General features: G+C 36.0%; 1 pseudogene; it reads left to right on the forward strand.

Annotated features, from left to right (window-relative positions):
- Window positions 1-24,128, forward strand: part of LOC138839799 (C-terminal-binding protein 2-like) — a 46,598-nt pseudogene that overhangs the window by 17,031 nt on the left and 5,439 nt on the right.

Raw genomic sequence — 24,128 nt, forward strand, 5'->3', positions numbered from 1 at the left:
GTCACATGTCAATGACTCATGTCTGTAATCGTAGCTACTCAGGAGGCTGAGATTTTCTATCACAGTGCAAAGCCATCCCAGGCCAAAAATGTCTCTAATTAATCATAAGAAGCAATAAGTAGAGCTGTGAAACAAGTGGAAGAACACAAGCCTTGAGCAAAAGAGTTCAGCGATATTACCCAGGCCCTGAGTTCAAACCCCAGTACTAGCACAAAAGGTTAATAAAATTACCATCAAGCAGTTGTTAAGTATACATTATAAACCTTACATTAATCACAATCTACACTTCTATTATTACGTCCTCTACATCCACTTCTTTCTCAAATAAAATTTTGTTTCATTTTCATACATGCATATATATATATATATATATATATATATATATATATATATTTTTTTTTTTTTTTTTTTTTTTTTTTTTTTTTTTTGTCGGTTGTGGGTCCTGAACTCTGAGCCTCGGCACTGTCCTTGCACTCTTCAGCTCAAGGCGAGCACTCTACCGCTTGAGCCACAGGGCTACTTCCGGTTTTCTAGTGGTTTATTGAAGATAAGTATCACACGGAGTTTCCTGCCCGGGCTGGCATTGAACCGGGAACCTCAGATCTCAGCCTCCTCAGTAGCTAGGATTACAGGCGTGAGCCACCGGCGCCTGGCTATATATAAAATATTTTGACTTCTTCCCTCCTCTATTCATATATGCCCCTCACACTAACTTGAATGCTCATTAGTTGCATCTGTGTGTGTGATCTATTGCCAGATATCTAGAATTGTTAGGGTAAGATCTGTTTTGCTTATGCTACTTAGGGGACACCAGTATTCAAGTGATTGAGCACATACCTATGAAGATTATAAAGTGTAAACACAAAATTGCATAATGAAGTTAAATATTCTTCTGTGCAATTAGCTAAATTTGTATTCAGCAGAACAAATTAAGTTAATTGCTGTCCATTTGTTGTTCAGAAGCTATTTCTCTAATTTGTTATTCCAAATATTTAGATTCAGAGATGATTAAATCTGTAATTTAGGATATAAATTTCTCAAGGATGTATATACTGGGTAGGTCTTAGGCCTTAGCTATAAACTTGACCTTGCTGTGTCCTGTGGGTACTTAAGAAATGCTATAAATAAAGATTAAACCCTTCTACTTGGGGTGAGGACAACAAACAGGGATCTGCCCTTCCTGCAGGGTCTACAACCGAATATAGTTTTAAGGAAAAAGAAGAAAGTTCAACTGTGGTTGAAAGCTCCATCAGCAAAAACTAAAACTGATGATTAGCTCCTTAGTGTCATAGTCATGCTGAGAAGTTAACCTCTCCTAAGAACTAAGTACTGTTTGATGCAGTATTGTCTTCTGGAGGAACTCCAACTAACAACAGCCATTCTAACTTGTTCATTTTAAAGAACTCAATGCAATTTGTATTCTGCATGTATTTTTAAACCTGTCTGTACGGAGTCAAATTCAATGTTCCAAAACAGGGAAAAGCATGAGCATGTCGAGTCAAACCAAAGAATAATACAAGAATTTTGTGAGCATGATGAGGGTAACCAAAGATTAATACTATAGCTACTGGAACAATTATGTTTATTGGAGCGTTATTCACCATAGCTAAGATATGGAACCACCTCAGATGCTCCTCAGTAGATGAATGGGTCAAGAAAATGTGATATACACACACACACACACACACACACACACACACACATAATGGAATTCCATGCCTCCATCAGAAATAATGAAATCACCCCATTTGTTAGGAAATGGAAAGTCTTTGAAAAAATTATATGAAGTAAAGTAAGACAGGCCCAAGGAGGCATAGGTCCCATTGTTTCCTTTATTTGCAATAACTAGTATATAATTAGGACAAGCAGAAAATATCAAAATCTATGTACATATGACCATATAAGATGATGTTAAGTGAAATGAACCCCAAGATAGGGACACTAGTGTTTTTTTTTTTGTTTTTGTTTTTTTGTTTTTGTTTTTTGCTGTTGTTTTAAACATATTTTGAATGTGCTATGTTAAATTTTTGTTTCTGTTGTATGGTTTTCCCCCATGGCATAACCCCTGTTTTCACTGTGTTTTATTCTGGTGCCCTGAGTCTTATATATACTTTTTTTTTATCATCTGGGGAGGGGGAGGGAAATAACAAAATGCTTAACTAAAGATACAGGTTGACCCATTTTAACAACGAGTTGTAGAGGACACTATGTTGAAAAGGAATTTTACAACTTCACAGTGGGGGGTAAGAGGAGTTGGGAAGGTGGGGAGAGAAGGGATGGTGGGCCAGGGAGAACAAAGGAGGAGGTAACAATGCTCAATAGGAAATGTACTCATTACCTTACTCATGTAACTATAACCCTCTGTACAGTATTTTTAAAATAATAACAATACTTAAAAAAAGAATTCAACAGGATGCTGGTGGCTCACACCTGTAATCCTAGCTCCTCAGGAGGCTGATATCTGAGGACCATAGTTCAAACCCAGCCCAGGCAGGAAAGTCCATGAGACTCTTATCTCAAATAAACCACCAGAAAACCAGAAGTGGTGCTGTTGCTCAAATGGTAGAGCAGTCACCTTGAGCTGAAGAGCTGAGTGACAGTGCCCAGGACCAGAATTTAAGCCCCATCACCAAAAAAAAAAAAAAAGTATTCAATGTATATTCTGCAAAATTAAGGTAACTAAGAGAAGTGATGGGTAAAGGAGGCATGCGTGAAAATGTTTAATATTTTGGCATTGATCAAGATGCATTGCATTACCAAATGCTTTGTCAAGTGGTAACTCCTTTGTAAAACTATTTAAAGATAATTAAATAATGTATCATTATGCAAACAAAGAATCTTTGCTCAGACAGAATTTAAACAGAAAAAAAAAATAGTAACAGAAAATAAGCATTGTTTGAGTGAGAGTTCCTGGACAAAACCTGGATTGTAGGTGAGAAATGTGGTAATTGTTAACATAGAAATACAAGAAACACTGTAGTAGATGATATTCATAAGCATATCACCAGGGTATGGAAGACTGCCTTAGACAGCTGAATTTGGACTGATATGCTCTCTTCTGATTGTGCCATATAATTACATTCTTTGCTTTTTACCATGTAAACTTTCGATCACATTTTTAGACATAAGAAAAGAAACAATGTAGATGACATACAGAATTATATGGCATAGAAGACACTGAAGAAGTCATTAAGGAAAACTGAAAAGGAGCAACAGTGAGTAATAAGAAATATGAAGAGAGAGTAGTGCTTTGGCAACCAAATGAAAAATTATAATAATTGCATTAAGTTCTTCCAATAATTTATTGCATGGACAGAGGCTTAGCCATGGGATTTTATAATTTTGAGATTATTTGTTATCTTCATAGGGTGATTTCAGTGGAGTTTTGGGAGGAAAGTTTCACTAGACTGTGATATTTGTGAAGTAATGTATCAAATTTTTGTAATAAATAAATTTTGTCTTGCAAAGAATGATAGAAGGCACTAGAACTTAAGAATATATTCCCCTTTGAAGCACACTGAATACTTACTGTTAACATACAGTTTGTTCCTACTTTCATGTAGTTGCTTTACATCACATGAAATCCTGTGGAACACTCAAAGGGAAAACATAGCAGCCTACTGAATTTAAATAATCTTTTTCAAGAAATAGTATTTTTAAAATATTATATTCAGGGGCTGGGAAGGTGGCTCAGTGGTAGAGTGCTTGCCTTGCATGCATGAGGCCCTGGGTTTGATTCCTCAGCACCACATAAGTAGAAAAAGCCAGAAGTGGTGCCATGGTTCAAGTGGTAAAACACTATCCTTGAGCTGAAGAGCTGAGGGACAGAGCCCAGACCCATTGTGCAGGCCCCACAACCGGCAATAAAATAAAAAAACAAAAACAAAAAAATAATTATATTCAGGACTAAAGTACTCATAACGATTAATTCAAATCAAATAGGATGCAAAGTGTCAGTATCATTAATCAAAGCTATAAATATTATTAAACTAACATAACTCTTCAATTTCAGATTCACATGCAGGTGCTAAAACCTCTAAAATATTCCAGTTCCAGAAATGAGCAAAGAATAGCTCTTGAAAGTAAGAATTAAAAGAAGCACAAAGGCCTTTCAAGTCTTTCCACATCCTTATGATTGGAACAATGGCATTCTTTCTGATGGAAGCATAGAATTCCCTTTTGTAAGTATACCACATTCTTGATCCACTCATCCACTTAGGGCCTTCTGAGTTGATTCCATATCTTAGTTATGGCAAATAATACTACAATGAACATAGTTTTGCTGGTGACTTCAATATGAGCTGGTTTGTAGTCATTTTAATAAATGACCAGGAGTAGGATTGCTGGGTCATAGAGAAGCTGCATGTGTAGTGTTTTTAGGAACCTCCATACTGCTTTCCAGAGTGGTTTAACAAGTTTACATTTAACAAGTTTACATTCCCACCAAGAGTGCTGTGCCACATCCAACCCCTCACCCCAGTATCTTTTATCATTAGTTTTCTTGATAATGGCCATTCTTATGGGTGTGTGTTGGGTCTTCGTCCGGAAGATGGAAGGGATAACAGGAACAGTCAGTACCACTCTCCCGTTCCCCAACCTCCCTTAGCCTCAGCCTCGGAGACAGTCAGACACAGTCAAGTCAAACAGGAAATCATTTATTATCACACAGCAAGCATTTTTAAAGCAAAAAAAAAAAAATTGTGTGGCATGGAAGGGGAGGAAAAAAAACCCAACCAATCACTGTAGAGGTCACCCTATCACGCGCCTAAGCTTTCTGTAATTTCCCTGCTGTCCACAGCTGTTCACGCACTGATGTCACTTCGCCTGATTGTGTTATCCAGTCAGATTTTAACATAAACAACTCGGGCTCTGCCCACTCAGCTTCCTCTCAGCGTCATCTTTGCTGCCCATGTGCCCCACAGGTGTGAGGTGGAATCTCAATGTTGTTTTGATTTGCATTTCTTTTATGGACACAGATGTTGAATATTTCTTCATGCGTCCATTGGCCATTTTTATTTTTTCTTCAGAGAATTCTCTTTATGTCTAGTCAGAACCAAAGAAACCTAGGCAGTATGGATTCTCTCATTTTTAATAAACTAGATATGTCTATAAAGCTACAAGTTGATCAAATGTATATTAAAATGCAAATAATTATACATGAACATGATTCATTAAGCATCACCGTAAGAATCACACAGTGAGAACAAAGAAGGATATTCTTAGGAGAATGACACAAAGGATCAATAACTATTTGCATATTATGACCATATAAAATAATGCTTAGAGAAATAAACTCCAAGAAATTGAATTGTGCTATTTATAGTTATTTCTTTTCTTTGATTTATTCCCTGTTGTCACTGTTTTTTATTTCTGTACCATTGTCTTGTATATAAGTTTATTTGATCTGGGGAAAGAAAAATGAATCACAGAAATGGTGAGACATAGGGTGAACCAACTTAGCATTGATCCTCACTAGACCCTATTTTGGAAATGGACTTCACAAGTTGGTGAGGGAATAGCCAGGGGGGAAAGTGGGGGAGAATTAGGGAGGGAGTGAGACTGTTCAAAAGAAATGTACTCATTGCCTTACTTATGTAAATGCAACCCCTCTGTACATATTTACCATAAAATGTAAATTAATAAGACCTTTGAGAACCTTTAAATTAAGCATAATGTTCTAATAAGCAACTGTTCATAGGCTAGTCACATGCTGCCCTTAAAACAGAAAAAGTATCAACACACCTTTCTTAAACTTATTCAACCACAAGACAAAAGGATATATGATTATTGTTGCTTAAATATTTCTATTCCCTTGAAATATCACACGCAAAAAATCACTCCCCAATGCATTAGTTTTAAAATAAAAGGGCTTTCGAAATCTGATTAGATCATGACAGTAGGACCTACCTGAATGAGAGTGTCATCAGATAGAGTTGAAGATATTACATTTCTCCCTTTCCACTATGGAAAATACTGCTGGAAGTGCAGAAGCACTATTCTATAGATTCTATAGACTTTATTCGATTAGAACAATGAGAAATAGATTATTATTGTTTAATAGCCATTTAGCATAGGTATTTTGTTATAGTAGAGAATAAGTAGGTGATAGAAAAGATAAATTGACTTAAAATTGCTATCCATCAAAGACATATGAGACACTTTTCAACAGAAATTGGAACACACTAAGTGGAGATGTATATATACAAAGGCACACACACACATACTCACTCACATACACACACACACACACACACATACATATATATATATATTTATAACAAGCAGAGTCTGCTTGTTCAAAATAAAGGAAGGAGAAATAGGAGGTGGAATAAAGATTTTTTTTTCCTGCATTGAAAATTTTCCAAACTGTTTCAAGAAAAAATAGATACCTGAAGCCTTAGAAATATACACAGTGTCAGGCCGGGTGCTGGTGGCTCACGTCTGTAATCCTAGCCACTCAGGAGGCTGAGATCTGAGGATCACGGTTCAAAGCCAGCCCGGGCAGGAGAGACCATGAGACTCCTATGTCCAATATACCACCAGAAAACCGGAAGTGGCGCTGTAGCTCAAGTGGTAGAGCGCTCGCCTTGAGCTGAAGAGCTGAGGGACAGCGCCCAGGCCCAGAATTCAAGCCCCACGACCAACAACAACAACAAAAAAAGACATATACACAGTGTCAGACTGGAGGAGGATGGCAGATATGTAGCGGGGCTATAAGTGCGCTCTCCACAAGAAACCAGTTTTCACAGCTCAAGGAATAATTCACTATGGGAAAATCACACCAAGTGAGCCATAAGTGTACAGAGATTCTGACTAGTGAGGAAAAATTTAGGCAATTTGCCCCAGAAGACATATTTGAGCACAAGCAGCTGCCACTACCACCAGTAGCTGCCGTGGGACCGGACAGACAAAGCCGAGGCAAACCTGCCAGAGCCTGAGGGCCCCATCTCTTCACCCACCTCCAGCGTTGACTGCAGGATCAGGAGTGAAATTCCACATCCTGATCTCCACTGTCAGGCGCAGATCAGGACAGTCTGAAAAGCCAAGGGAAACTGTGAATATCCCCACTCTTTCTCACAGAACAGCTCAAGGAATGCAGCCCTCCCCTCTCTGCCACAGGAGAAAAATGTGATATTTGATACTGGCCTAGACTCTGCCATAACAGCTGGAAGATAACTCTGGACACAAACGCAACGACAGCAGCACCATTTTTTCTCCAGGGCGAGGATTTGGGCCTTTGAGAGTTGGCTCCGTCCAGGGGAAGGCTGCCCAACCTAGGAGGAGGCAATTTCTCACAGGCCAGGGAGGAACAACCTGCATTACCTGATGAGCCCAGAGAAGCAACTAAGTCCCCCTGAAGGCAACAAAGGAATTCCATCCATACAGCAGCCAAATGGGCACCTTAGCCAGCTGCAGGAATCTCACCAAAATTCATTAATAATAATGAATAAAAACTGGATAGGCTATAAAAGCAGAGAAGCTCCAGGTTCATGGCCCAAAGTGGGTTCCCCACTTTGGGAAAAGCCATTGATTCCAAGCAGACCGATAACACACCTACCCCAAGCTCAGTCCTAGCAGCAACAAACTACAGTCTCCAGCCACCTCCTCCTGGAATCACAAAAAATAAATAAAGAAAGAAAAAGCAGATCTTGCTTTTTAGTCTGGGAAGAAGGTCACAAAGTCTCCAAGCCTGTAAAGCAAACTTTTTTCTGCATACCCAAACAAGCTGATTTGAAAAACCAACCAAACAACAGGGAAAACCGACCACTACAAGCAACTCAAACACACCATCAAAGGATTGGAAAGTGAACTTAGGGGAGACATAAGATCCTCCCAAAATAAATAGAATATTTTTTTTCTTTTTCCACAATTATTTTTTATTATTTCTTTATTTTTTTAATTTCTTTTAATTTTTTTGCTCCTTTACTTTTTAAATTTGCAACTATTTTTACTCTCTGTTACCTCTTTTTGCTGTAAGTTTTTAATGTGTTTTTGTTTTATTTTTGTTTTCTTGTTTTTTTTTTTTTTTGCCTCAGGGCTGCTCGTTTTTTTTTTTTTCCCCTTCCTCATTGTTGTTCTTCTCACAACTGGATAAACAGCCTACAGTGATCTCTAGGCTTTCTCCTTAACTGTGTACATACTTAATTCAGAGTGTAAATTGATTGCCCATATTTGTAATTTTAGTATTATTACTTCATATGTATGTAATTGTTCTATTTTTTTATTTTTTGATGTATACATACTTTCTTCTTTTCTATTTTTTTCTTTTTAAATTTTTTTCTTCCCTCTTTCTTACATAGAATTGAGGTCTTAGATTCCCTCCCTTTATTCTATTCCTTTGCTACATCACTCTAATCTTATTTTTCTCCTCCTATATTTCATTGTATATCTAAATTTTTCCTCTATAACCACCTCAAACCACTTACAATTATATTTCCACTCCTTCATTCCCTGTTTGCTTTCTTTACTCTGTAGATCCCCATGTGTGGAACATTGAGCTAGACTGTATCTGTAGTCAGAGAGGCTGTGCCAAAATGGCTTATGGTGTTATCCCCTCAGCCCAGACCAATTTAAACCTCATGACGTAGCTACTCACTGACTACAACTGTTTATAAGCCCCAATTCTGAAACATAATACTTTCCCTACAAAGACAACCAGAGATAGATAAGGGAATAACTATACATGATTTGGAACCATTAAAATCAGTGTAAAGACATGGCCCAGGTGTGGATTCTGTCTTAAAACTGTGCTCAGCAGTGGTGTTGGGGCTACATATATATCCAATAAAGAGATAGAGTGAAATACTTATTTGGATTGTATACCTCCAAAGTCTGCACAACTACAGGGATCCAAGTTGGTGCTTATCTTAAAATTGTTTTCTGATGAGGGAGTGGATATACTTTCATCTCCAAAAAAGGAGAGACATAGTGAAAATATTTTGAGTGTAAACCACCAATGCCTGTGTAACAACAGGGCACTGGGTGGGGGCTTATCTTAGAATTGTGATTTTGTAATTGATATAATCTCACTCCTCAAAAAGGTGAGATAGTGTGAAATCACACTTTGTAGATTGCAAACCCCTAAGGTCTGTGCTACTACAGGGCTTTCAGTAGGTGCTTGCTTTAGAATTGTGTTCTGGTGTGTAATTGGATCTTCGCTCACTCTCAAAAAAAGGTGAGACAGAGTGAAATCACCCATTATTGAGTGTAAACTCCCAAGTCTGTGCTACTACAGGGCTCTGGGTAAGTGCTCACCTTAGAAATGTGTTCAGGTGTGTCATAGTATATAATCCGACTCCTCAAAAGATCAGATAGAGTGAAAATACTCATAATTGATTGTAAACTCCATAAGTTTGTGCAACTACAGGTCACTGGGTAGATGCTTGTCTTAGAATTGTGTTCTGGTTTGTAATTGGATATGCACTCAATCCCAAAAAAGGTGAGATAGAGTGAAAAGAAATCATTAAGTGTAAATCTCCAAAATCCGTGCAACCATAGGAATCTGGGTTGGTACCTGTACCTTAGTGAAGAATTGGTTTTGCATTCATTCCAAAATGGTTAAAACAAGCAACAGAAAGACAAGAAAAAGGGCAAGTCAAGGAATTTCCACTCCCACCCAGGACAACCAGGCAAAAGAGCAAGGAATAAAAAATCCAGAGGATATCTCTCAAAATGCTTTACAACCACTACTGGTAAACACGCTGATTGGAAAATTTTAAAGCCTACATAAGGCTATGCAAGAGTGGGATGAGGCTAAACAATGATTAATACAAGAATTCATGGAATCTGCAAAGAGAAAGCTGAATGAATTCCAACAAAAGTAAAAGGAGTCCAGTGAGAGTATGGCTACTCAACTAAGGGATGTGAGAATGAACAAGGAACAAAATCAAGGAGGCAAAGAAATCCATAAAAGATTTATAACAAAGCTTCAGCAAAGAAATTGAAGTCATTAAAACTGACCTAGTGGAAGAAAGGGAAATAAAAAACAAAGTAGAAAGAAGACAATTATTCAAAACAAATCCAAAAATATGATGGATCTATTCATCATATAGAAAACACCATCAGAAGGCTTAATTTAAGGCTAATGGGTATAGAAGTGGGCCTAGAAACATAAGCTAAAGGTCTAGGAAATTTATTTAACAGAATCTTAGCAAAGATCTTCCAAATAGGCAAAAAAAAAATATGAGCCCATTCAGGTACAAGAAGCATTTAGAACCCAATATAGACCAGACCAGAACAGGACATCCCTGCACCATATTGTAATACACATGGGATCAACAAAGATTAAGGAAAGGATCCATAAAGCTGTCAGGGTGAAAAGATCAATCAACAGTGAAGGAAAATCAATCAGGATAACTACAGATTTCTCAGCAGAGACCATGAAAGCAAGAAGAGCATGGAATGAAGTATGCAACATCCTAAGAACAATTATCAATGAAGATTTGTATACACAGCTAAACTCTCCTTTATAACTAAGGGAAAAATAAAAACCTTCCACAGCAAAGAAAAATTGAAAAAAATATGTCTCCACCAAACCAGCCCTACAAAAGATACTTAAAGATGTCCTATATATGAAAAACCAATAAAAACGCGATGAGGGAAGAGAAACAGCCCCCAAACTAGGAATCATATATATATATAAGTAGGATATAGGCAATATGGCAGGAAATACAAAACACCTTTCAATCTTAACTCACAATATCTATGGGCTTAACTCTCCAATTAAACGACATAGAATGTCTAGTTGGATCAAAAATCAGGATCCATCAGAGTGCCCACAAAAACAGACACATTCAGAAAGTGAAAGGCTGGAATGAATGTACCTAGCAAATGGCCCCCACAAATAGGCTGGAGTACCCATCCTAATATCAGATAAATAGACATCAAATTAAAATTATAGAGAAGAGATAAAGAACACTACATAATAATAAAATGATGTCTCCTACAGGAGGATATAACAATTCTAAATATGTATTCACCAAACACCAGAGCACAGAAATTTTTCCAAGAAACACTACTTTCCCTCAAATCACACATAGATCCAAAGGCAATGATTCTTGGTAACTTCAACACACTATTCCCCCCACAGAGATATCAACCCGGCCAAAGCTCAACAGAGAAATCTCAGATTTAAACAACTTCATACATCATTAGACTTAACAGATATCTACAGAATATTTCACCCAGCAGCATCAGACTACACCTTCTTCTCAGTAACACACAGATCATTTTCCAAAATAGACCACATTTTAGGGCACAAAGCAAATTTGTCCAAATTCAGAAACATTGAAATTATTCCCTGCATTCTCTCAGACCACAACGGAATAAAATTAGAATTCAACATCAAATGCCCACCAAAGAAAATCTTGTAAAACATGGAGGCTAAGCAACACAATAGAAAGAATCAACAAAACAAGGACTTGGTTCTTTGAAAAAATTAACAAAATTGACAGACCCTGAGCAAATCTTAATAGAAAAAGAAGGGAAGACACCAAAATAAAAAATGCAGAGAAGAGAATGGATACATCACCACAAAAACAACCAAAAATCAGAATATTATAAGGGAATACTTCTCAAACCTTTATGCTAATAAATTTATGAATCTGGAAGAAATGGAAGAATTTCTAGGAAATATTGATATGCCAAGACTAAACCAAGATGATTTAAACCAACTTAACAGACCCATATCAAGCATCGAAATAGAACTATCAATAAGAGGCCTACCATCCAAAAAAGCCCAGGACCAGATAGATTTACAGCTGAGTTCAACAAGGCTTTCAAAGCAGAACTCACACCGATATTCCTCCAATTCAATGAAATTTAAATGAAAGTTCACTACAAAATTTTTCTATGAATCCATTATAACCTTCATCTCAAAACAGACCTGAACTTATCAAAAAAGAGAACTATAGACTCATTTCTTTGATGAACATTGATGCAAACTTCTCAACAAAATTTTGGCCAATCGACTTCAACAATTCATAACAAAAAAAAAATTATACACAAGCCGGACGTCAGTGGCTCACACCTGTAAACCTAGCTATTCAGGAGGCTGAGATCTGAGGATTGCCGTTCAAAGCCAGCCTGGACAGGAAAGTCCATGAGACTCTTATCTCCAATAAACCACTAGAAAACCAGAAGTGGCACTGTGGCTCAAGCGGTAGAGTGCTCACCTTGAGCTGAATAGTTGAGGAATAGCACCCAAGCCCAGAGTTCAAGCCCTATGGACCACAATAAGAAAAAAAATCATACACAATGATCAAACAAGATTCATTTCAGAGAGGCAAAAGTGGTTCAATATATGCAAATCAATTAATATAATTCATCATGGTCAGGTTCCTTTTCCCTGTTAAAAAATGGCTAGTCAGTGTCTGCTTCTAAGCCCTGAGTTATCTGCTAGCTGCTCTAGCACAATCTTTGCCAGTATCAAAGATGGAGTTCTTCTCTGGTGCTGAGGGAGGGGCTACCTTCCAAACTGTTCTGTGAGGAGTAAGGACTTCTTGTGGGATACCCATGCCTTTTCCTTGGTTTTTGGGCCATATGCAGTCTGCATACATCTGTGGTCAGCACAATAAAGATTTCTGCTCCTTGTCGGTTCTTTCTTGTGGTGAGTACAATCTGCTTGTGCACCATCTCTGGCACCTTTGAACCAGGTTCTGTTTGTTGATGTGGTGGCCACAGTAGCTGCTGCCGCTGCCGCCAACAATGCCACCACTACCTCAGACAGTGATGAGTGCTCAAATGTGTCTCCTTAACCAAGTTGCCTTAAATTTTCCTCTCTGGCCAAATTCTCTGTATTATGATGGTCTGACTCTCTAGCCTTAGATTTTTCACTGGAACACTAAAACTGGTTTCTATTTGAGAGCTTGATAAACTCCTAGCTGCTCCTCTGCCATCTTCCTAAATCTGTAATTCTATTTCCCCAGCTTTCTTTTTAGTAGTTAGTTGGGGATAAGAGTCTCATAGACTTTCCTGCCCAGGCTGGCTTGGAACAGGATCCTCATGCCTCAGCCTTCTGAGTAGATATGATTACAGGCATAAGCAAACTCACAACCAAATTTTATGCTGCATTTGTTTCTGTTAGTATACAAAGATGTTTGTCTGTGTGTGGGGGGGGGGGGGAAGTCATTCATCTTTTATTTCCTCTTTACCAAGAGTTACTTTCTGGAAGAAATAAACCAGATTCATCACCATGGATCTACAATGAATAGAGGTTTAGAAATGCTTGGGACAAATTGCAAAAAAAAAAAAAAAAAAAAAAAAAAAAAAAAAAAAAAAAAAAAAAAACTCCCCACCAAACAAAAACAAAAACAAAACAAAAAAACCACGTTTCTGCATTTAAGCCATTCTTTCTTTATCATTTTTAGCTTCCATTATTGTTGTTTCTTCTTATTAGTATGAAATACTTTTAGACACAAAGAAACACCCTTTACAATGTGTGAGTAGTTTAGAAAAATACAAGTGAAATAAGTGATCTTAGTTATCACTGTTTAAAATAAGTGATGATACAGTATACTTTAACTAAGTTTTCCCCCCTACTTACATTAAGTCCCTTTCTGTATGCTTCCTCCATAAACATTAGTATTTAATTCTTTCACTTTTCTTTATAGTTCCTTCTCATATAAATTAATCCTTAAACCATACATTTTAATTTTGTTCTTGCTTTTAATTGTCACAAAAATAGAAGGGAGAATTTTGAAATGATATTTATCAAAACACATTGTACTCATAATTTTACATGTTAAATTTTAAAATTACTTAAAGATCATAAAAATAGAAATGTACTTCAGAAAGTAGCTCTGTGGATCAAGTGGTAGAGTGCTTACTTTGAGTTGAAGAGCTCAGGGACAGCTGCCAGGCCCAGAGTTCAAGCCCCACAACTGACAAAAAAAAGAGAAAAAAAAAGAAGTATACTTCTTATATACAGTTTGTCTTAGTAATTGTCTTTGTTTTAGTTCATATTTGATGCTATATATTGTATTGTAAATTGCTATTTTATAAAGCTATAAAATGTGTGAGGGAATCAGAATAAATTGCATATCCATTTATTATTGTTTTTGTTATTGAAATTACCTAAAATTTTATCTAAAAGATGTTTACAGACATAAAGTAAATAAATGCCGACTATGTATTCCTAATGTATAATATAATACAAGAACTCATTCCTTTGAACAGTAATGTTTATCCATTTATTACTCTTTTTATATGCTATCTCTACCCCCATCATTCTAAAATTCTACTCTTCTATAAAATGTAACTCCTTTAATTTCCACATATGAATGAGAAGGTTTGTATTTGATTTTCTGTATTTAGCTTGTTTCATTTATATAATGTCTTATGTAAGATAATCCATGTTGCTGCAAAAGATGGAGTTTCATCCACTTTTATACATGAAATGTATTCATTTTATATATATATATATATATGTTCATGTATGTGCCTATGTGTACATAATCACCTATGTTGATATATGTGTACATATGATGTGTATATATGTCCTATATCCTTCAATATATATGAGTATAGTGTACTAAATAACATAGCAAATATATACATTTAACACATAAATATCTTGATTATTGTGAATCATACTGCAATAAACATGCAAGTGATGATAAATCATTGCAAACTAATTTCTATTTCTTTAGACTTATATCCTGTATTGCGATTGCTGAACCAAATTTTATTTCTGCTTTTTAGTTTTGTGAGGAAGCTCCATAATATTTTCCCAAATGACTGTACTAATTTACATTCCATACAACATTGGGTAGGTATCCTTTCTTAAATCTTAGCCTTTGTGTTTTGCTTGTTTTTGTTATAGCCCTTCTAACTGGGGCCAAGTGATAACTCAATATGGTTTTGGTGCATTTTTATAATTAGCATTATAGTGAAATTTTCATTTATTTGCTGGACATTTAAGTATCTCTTTTTATAAATTGTCTCTTAAAAGAACAGTTATAATTACTTTCTTCCATTTCAGGTTGTCTTTTAATTCTGCTGATTTTATCCTGTTCTCTACAGAAGCTCTTTGGATAACTTACTCATTTGACTCCACAAAAGTTATTGAGTTTCCTATCTCAATTGGTCCTTTTACATATGGCTTATTGTTTTATACAAAATTTTATATAACATGTTTATGTTTATAAAAAATTTGACCTCATTACTTGGACCAAGAACCTGGTGGCTAATTAGATGTTAGTTAGATCTAAAAAAATTCTGGTCCCATTACAGAATTCTGCAATCAAGAATTAATATTTTGGGAGTTTCTTACATATGTTAATATATAAGTATCCTTTGTTTGATATTTGTATAATATGATATTCTTATCACAACATCAGTATAATTAGATCATTATGTTAATATTGTTTATTGCTCTTGTCTATGACATTTAAATAGATTGCCACTAGTTTTCTATAATCATTTTTATTCATCTTACAAATATAAACTATGTATCTCCTTCATGTTGGTCATTAAAATAGATACAAGATTCAGAGTCAAAATACTTAAGACCTTCAGAACGAAAATCTTGCTTTTATGATTTCTTCGTTATAAAGAGGGAAAATTCTTCCTTTCTTATCAAACAATTTTATTTTTAAAGTGAAATGTTTACTATGACTGGAATTGTGTCTCCCATCCAAAAAACAATAATTCATATGTTGAAATAGTTGAGAATTCCTTCATTTCTGAATGCATGTGAATTAAAGGTTTCAAAGTGGTAATTAAGCTAACAAAAACCATTTGTAACTGTTCCTAACCCAGTTCCACTGGTGTCTCTTTTTTCTTGATTTTGTGTATGTGATCCAATGAGTTGAGCATGTGAAACAAGTGCTATACCATTAAGCTTTAGTAGCAGTTCCTGCATGATGATTTTTAAAGACAAGGAGATTGGAACAATTGAAGAAACATGTAGTGGAAAAAACATGCTGTCCATTTGCAAAAAAGAGAGCACTTAGATGAAATCAAAGACTCTTGTTTACAAAGTGCTTTTGTATTACCCCCTTCTAAAGAACTGTGGAAAAATAAATTCTTTTTTTTTTGGGGGGGGGTCCGGTCGTGGGGCTTGAACTCTGGGCCTGGGCGCTGTCCCTCAGCTCTTCAGCTCAAGGCTAGCACTCTACCACTTGAGCCATAGTGGCACTTCCGGCTTTTTGCTTATGTGGTGCTGAGGAATCGAACCCAGGGCCTCAGGTATGCAAGGCAAGCGCTCTACCACTGAGCCACCTTCCCAGCCCCGGAAAAATAAATTCTTTTAGGTAAACAGAACACTGCATGTTATGTTATTATGACATCCTTAGGAAAGTTTTGAGGAACAAATAAGGTGAAATAGAAACAAAGAAAAGAAATATTAAAATAGAGGACAAGTAAAATGTTGAATATAATGTGCATTGATAATGTATTATGGATTAAAGTACTAAGCAAAATAAAGGAATTCCACAAGGATATGGGTTGGAAAACACTCTAATCATAAGAAAGTCAGTAAATGATAAAAGTAGGGATTATTTGCTAGATATTTTCATGGAAGGAAAATGAACCAAGAATACCAAATTAAATGACCAAGAAACATTCAGAGTTCAGATTCTTAAAAGAATTTTTGTTATTTTGACTAAAATATGTATAATTACACTAGGCAAAAGTATAACATAAGCTCACATTTGTGAAGTACTAGTCATTGCTTTATGAAGCATCATATAGGTAGGAAATTTTGCTTAAATTAGAACCTAGTAGTTTCTCACCAACTTTAATCACAAATATGATAATCCTGAGAAATGATCTAAGTAATCTTTTGTATTCAAAACATATTATTTCTTAAAATCATTGTAGTTGTTCTATTTCCTATAGAAGTAAAGATCAACCATTTCATCTAACACTAACTCTATTCCTTGCCAACTGATTCAAATGTGGGAAAGGTTCTAAGTGGCTTGACTCCATTTCAATGGATTCATTTTGCCTCCTGTTGGGATTTTCTTTTTTTTGTCGGTCGTGGGGCTTGAACTCTGGGCCTGAGTGCTGTCCTTCAGCTCTTCAGCTCAAGGCGAGCGCTCTACCACTTAAGCTACAGCGCCACCGGTTTTCTGGTGGTTAATTGGAGATAGGAGTCTCACGGTCTTTCCTGCCTGGGCTGGCTTTGAACCGTGATCCTCAGATCTCAGCCTCCTGAGTAGCTAGGATTACAGGTGTGAGTCACCAGTGCCAGGCCCTGTTGTGAAATATTCTCTTGCTGAAAGGAAGACCTCATGGCCAGCAAAGAAAAGTCATGGGAGAATAGGAAAATTCTATTGTCATAAAAAAATGAAAATCATAACATTATCCTTTCATCTCCAATCAGAATGGCTGCTACAAATGCTGATAAGGATAAAAGAAAAAAGAAAGAAACCTTCAGTCAGTCTAACTTAATGCAACTGTGATGGAAATCAGTATGAAGATTCATTAAAATAAAAAAATAGACATAACTACCATACGATATAATGATGCCAATCTTGGACATATCTCAAAAATGTAAGACAGGATTAAATAGAAGCACTTACATATAGAAGCACTTGCATATATGTTCATTGTAATACTGTGCACAATAATACGGTATGAAAATCGCCAATATGCATATATGAACTGTAAGTGTCACAATGAAACTCTAATATGCAACTAATATTTGGAACTACAATGTTAAAATTTATGTTATTGTGTTTAATTACATGGGGCTGGAAAACTAAAATACGCTTGTACCAAATACATAAAAATGTATTGCTAGAAATTCCTGATGAAATAAAACTTCCCTTTCTGGATTGTAAAAACAAATTTGGAGAAAAGTCTTTGTTAGATCAATGGTTGGATACTACAAACTAAGGTATGGGTTATTTACTTAGGCAATGAATGTGTATCCACGACAGTGACTTCAATAGCCATCAAGTCACAAAAATTCATTACATTGTTTAACATGAAATGGCATATCAAAGCAAGTATAATATGCTATTTTTGAGATTCTCTCTGATACTTTGATACATGTATACATGATTATAAGTTTTAATCAAATTAAATATATCTACATATGAATTCATAATTTTATTATGGTAGAAAATTTCAGTATATTTCTTCTAAATTTTAGAATCATATAGCTAATGACTCTACCGGCACTCTACTGTGCAATAGTATAATATGTTAAAATCTTAATTGCAATGGGAAAATCTGGTGCATAATAATCAGAGTCAAGTAGATACAGATTTTTTTTAATTCTTCATAACATACTTACATTATTTCTGAGGGAGTATTAGACAAAATTTATATGTGAAAAACTATTTGTGAGTACTTGCTTTGTCAAGTAACATATGGTCTTAATTATAAAACACTGACCAAAGACAAAAGGTGAAGATAATGATTATTATCTAAATGATGATGAATAATTTTCAATGTATTTCTGACAAACAAAATATAAACATAATAAGTGAATATTTTCCTTGGTCAAATTATAGTTTTTTAGTCCATTGTTTTATTTAAGCATTTTTGTTACATTTATGATGAATTATTTATCATCTATTTGTATTAAAATCTGTATAAAATGGAGTAAAGCTATGAAAAGTAATGTGTATTTTATAAAATATATTATTAGAGCAATAAAAATTTTAAGTATGAAAATATGTCAATACATTTTAAGATGTATGATTATGAAGTATATTAATTTTTAAAATGTACTTATGCACAAATTTTAAATATGGTTCACTATATAAACTCTTGATAATACCAGTCATGAACTTTATAATAAATGGAATCCTAATGAAATAATGTGCCCACCCTTCCCCATGTGAAAATGATACACATAAATCGAATTTAGAGTCAGGAGGAAGATGGTAGATAAGAAGCTGGGGGCTAAACAAGCTCTCATGTAGGAAAAAGTTTGTGTTTCAGTGAAAAATCCAAGGATAGAAAGTCACACCAAGTGTGCCATCATAGTACAGGGAGTTTAGCCAGGAAGGAAAAATACAGGCAACTTGGTCAAGAAGACTCACGGTGTCTGCAGTGGTGGGGGTTACTGCTGCCATGGCCGCATATCAGCAGATAGAACCCGGGAAAAAGGTGCTATAGATGGTGCGCAAGCAGATTCTACTCATCACCAGCAAGAACTGACAAGAGTGGAAATCTTCATCCTACTGACCCCAGACAGTCGCAGACAATGGACGATCCATAAACCAAGAGAAACGTGTGAGTAGCCCACAAGACAATATACTTGTTCCCACAAAGCAGCATTGGGAAGGTAGTCCCTCCCCAAGCACCAGAGAAGAAGTCTATCTTTGATACTGACAAAGAATGGGCTAGAGCAGCTAGCAGATAACTCAGGGCTTAGAAGCAGACACTGACTAGCCATTTTTTAACAGGGAAAAGGAACCTGACCAGCAGGGCTCAGCTCTTTTCAGGGGAAAGTTACACTTCCAAGGCGGTGGAATCTCCCCCCAGGTCAGGGCGACTTTCTTTGCTGGGTAAACACAGCCAGAGGTGGCATGGGCAGCTCTCCCAGCTGTAGGAAGATAAAAGAAAAACAATTTGAATCTGGATATGGCATAAATCCTGAGAGTGGCTCCAGGCTGAGCCAGAAGAATGTCTCAGGAGCTAACCCCTCAGGGAAAAGCTACTGATTGCTGACAGGCCACAGCCCCACTCATATTCAAGTTCCTTTGCAGGAATCAAATATCCCCTATATGAACACACAGCAAATAGCCCTCCCAATGAACTAGTGTAGTAGAAATGTCACAAAAATGCCCATGCTGGTAAGGCAGAGCTTCATTCTGTCTGCTCAAACAAACTGATTTGAGAAACCTACTAAGCCAACTGAAACAAAACACCTCAAGCAAGTCAGAGACTTACCAAGAGACTGGATACAGACACAGGGGAGACACAACTTCACCTAAACAAATCAAATAATTCTTTTTTCTACTTAATTTTTTAATTATTTTCTATTTTTTCATTATTTTAATTTAAGGTTTTTCTTTTTTTTTCTCTTATCTTTTTCCCCCATTTTCCCTTTGGTCCTTTTGCTTTTTTCACTCTACTTAAGTACTGTTCTGTTCATCTCCAGATACATAGGCATCTTTGATGATTAGGCCTTATCCTTCATTGTGTACATACTAAATTCAGACATTGATTACTTAATCTGCAATTTCTCAACCTTAGTTCTTTTAATTGTAGCATTATTTATTCATACATACATATATAGATATATAAGTTTTTAACTTAATTTTTTTTTTTTACTTTTTTTGTTTCTTCTACTTTCACTTTTCCTCTTTCTGAATTTAGGTCTTACTTATCTTTCTTCTCTTCCTTTCCCTCCCTACATTGCTCTATTCTTATTATCTCTTCACAATTCTCCCTAGACCTATTAATTTCTGGTCTCCTGACTCCTTCTATGATTTTCTTAGTCCATTGATACCTAGTTGTTTGTTGTTGAATGAGATTGTACCTGTACTCATTTTGACTGTGTCAAAACACTGCAAATACAGGGATCTGTGTTGATGCATGCCTTAAAATAGTGTTCTAGCATGGAACTGATTTTGCTTTCAAACCCAAATGGTCAGAGCAAGCCATAGAAAAATAAGAAAAAATGGCAAGTCAAGGAACCTCATCTTCCACTCACGATAAACAGGGAACAGAGCAATGAATGAATAATCTAGAGCAGAGTTGTCAAACTGATCTAAAAACACTACTGGTAAATATGTTGAAAAAAAAGATTTAAAGTCTACAAAGGGCTCTGTGTAAGCATGATAGGGAAAAGCATGAGTGTGATAGGGTAATTCTGAGCAAGAGGAGGCTAAACAAAGATTATTAGATGAATGGCATGAGTGTGATGAGGCTAATCAAAGATTAACAGAGGAATTTTGTGAGTGTGATGAGAATAAACAAAGATTAACAGAAGAATTCATGGAATCCACAAACAGAAAGCTAGAGGAATCCATGAATTCTACAAATAGAAGCTGAAAGATTTCCAACAGAAGGAAAGTGAGTCCAATAAAACTACAGCCACTCAATGAAGGGATTTGAGCATGAACACTGAAAACCAAATCAAGGAGGTAAAGAAGTCTATACAAGCTCAAAAACAAACCTTCAACAAAGAATCTGAAGCTGTCAAACCTGATCAATTATAAGTAAAAGAAATAAAAAAAACAAATTTGAAAGTCTTCACAGTAGTTTAGACTTTACAGAAGATTGAATCTCTTGGATTGAGGACAGCCTAGACATTATAGAGAAAGAACATACAACTATTCAATACAAATCCAAGAAATATGGTAGATCTATTCAATAGATAGAAGACGCCAACCATCAGTAGGCCTAATTTAAGGCTTATGATTGTAGAGTAGAACCTAGAGACCGAAGTTAAAGGTCTACGAAATTTTTGTAACAGAAACCTAGCAGAGAACTTCCCAAACATGCAAAAAGATAGGCCTATTCCAATAGAAGAAACCTTTAGAACCATAAATAGACCAGACCAGAAGAGGACATTCCACCGTCACATTGTAATCCACACAACATCAATAGAGCCTAAGGAAAGGATCCTTGAAGCTGTCAGGGAGAAAAGATCAATCACCTTAAGAGGAAAACCAAGCAGAATAACCAGAGATTTATCAGCAGAGACCATGAAAGCAAAAAGAGCCTGGAATGATGTATGGCACACCCTGAAGAGAAACAACAATCAACCAACAATACTGTACCCAACTAAAGCTCTTTCATAACAGAGGGACAAATAAACACCTTCCACAGCAAGGAAAAATTAAAACAATGTATCTCCACCAAACCTGCTTTACAAATTATACTTAAAAATTCCCTACACATAGAAAACTAACAAGAACATGATAAAGGCCAAGAAATGACCCCCAAATAGAGAATCATATAATCATAGTAAGATCCCAATAGGCACAGCCACTAAGATGGTGGATAACATGACAGGAACTATGAAATAGCTCTCAAACCTATCAATATGAATGGATTTAACTCTCCAAATAAGCTACAAAGATTGACTTGTTGGACCAAAAAGCAAGATCTTTCTATATGCTACCTTCAAGAGATAGACCTTGACCATGGAAGCAAGTGTATTCTGAAAGTGAAAGTCTAGAACAAAATTGGTCAATCAAACAGCTCCCATAAAAAGTCAGGAGATGCAATCCTAAAATTAGATAAAATAGATCTCAAATTAAAATTAGTGAGAGGAGATTAAGAAGGTCACTACATACTAATCAAGGTATCTTTCCTACAGGAAAGATCTAAATATGTATTCACCAAACACAGGAACACCTAATTTATCCAAGAAACATTACATTCCATAAAATCACACATATATCCAAAGACATTAAGTGTTGGGGATTTTAATACCCCACTTTCCCCAATGGGTAGATCAACTCTATAAAATCTCAACAGGGAAACTTCAGATCAAAACAACTGCATAGACCAACAATACTTAACAGATATCTACAGAGTATTAGAACTAGCAACAACAGAATACATGTTCTTCTCTGCAGCACCTGGAACATACTCCAAAATAGACCTCATTTTAGGGCATAAAGCAAATCTGTCTGAATTCAGAAACATTGAAATTATGCCCTGGATTCTCTTAGACTACAGGGAATAAAATTAGAATTCAATACCCAAAGTCACCAATGAAAATCCTGTAACACATGGAGACTGACCAACACACTGTTGGACCATCAGTGGGTCATGAGGAGAACAAACCCAAATAAACTAAATCAGTGGTGAGGAAGGAACATTTCCATGGGAGGGGGGGCAAGATTCAGAATATTACAAGGGAATATTTCTCAAAATTATATGCCAACAAATTTGAAGAAATGGAAGAATTTCTAACAAATATTGATATGACCAAACTAAACCAAGATGGTTTAAATCAACTTAACAGATGCATATCAAGCATTGAAATAGAAACAGCAATAACAGCCCTCCCACCCAAGAAAAGCACAGTACCAGATAGATTTATAGCTAAATTCCACAAGGCTTTCAAAGCAGAACTCACACCAATACTCCTCCAACTCTTCAATGATATTGAAAGTTAAAGTTCACTACCAAACTCATTCTATGAAGCCATCATAATCCTCATCCCAAAACCAGGCAGGAACTCATCAGAGAAAGAAGACTGTCCATTTCTTTGATGAACATTGATGCAAAACCTCTCAACTAAGTTTTGGCAATCAACTTCAACACTTCAAAAAAATCATACACTATGATCAAACATGATTCTTTTCAGGGATGCAAAGTTGGTTCAATATGTGCAAATCAAAGACTATGATTCATCACATCAACAAGAGCAAGGATAAAAACCAAATGATTATCTCAATAGATGCAGAAAATGCATTTGACAAAATCCAACATCCCTTTATGAGGAAAGCTCTGGAGAAACAAGGAATCCATGGAACATTCCTCAACATAATAAAAGTGGCATATGACAAATCCACAGCTGGCATTATATTTAATGGCAAGAAGCTACAGACATTTTTTTTCTAAATTCAGGAACGAGACAAGGATATCTGCTCTCTCCACTCCTCTTCAATTTAATACTAGAAAGCCTCACTAGAACAAAAGACAAGACACAAATATAAAGGGGATTCAAACAGGGAAAGAAGTAAAACTCTCCCTCTTTGCAGATGACACAATCTTGTATGTGAAGAACCCTATGGACTCCACTCCCAAGGTTCTTGAGCTGATCAAAAGGTTAGCCAAGTAGCAAGGTATAAAATTAACCCTCAAAAATCGATGGATTTTCTGTATGCCAATAACAAGAAGCGTGCAACTGAAATCAGAAAAACAACTCCTTTTTTAATAGCCCAAGGAAAAAAAAAATTTAGCAGTTAACAAAAAAGGGGGAAGACCTCTAGGATAAAAACATTTAAAACCTGAAAAAGAAAATTAAAGCAGAACTAGGAAAGTGGAAACACCTCCCATGCTCATATATTGGGAGGATTAAAATCATGAAAATGCAATACTGCCAAATCTATCTACAAAGCCATAGTAATCAAAGCATTTTGGTACTGGCACAAGAGCAGACAGGAGGACCAATGGAATAGAACTGAAGACCCATAAATGAACTAACAGACCGATAGCCACCTAATCTTCTATAAGGAAGGCACAAAAATAGAATAGACGAA

Source organism: Dipodomys merriami, unplaced genomic scaffold, assembly GCF_024711535.1.
Source record: "Dipodomys merriami isolate MVZ:Mamm:240054 unplaced genomic scaffold, mDipMer1.0.p SCAF_3, whole genome shotgun sequence".
NCBI lineage: Eukaryota > Metazoa > Chordata > Mammalia > Rodentia > Heteromyidae > Dipodomys > Dipodomys merriami.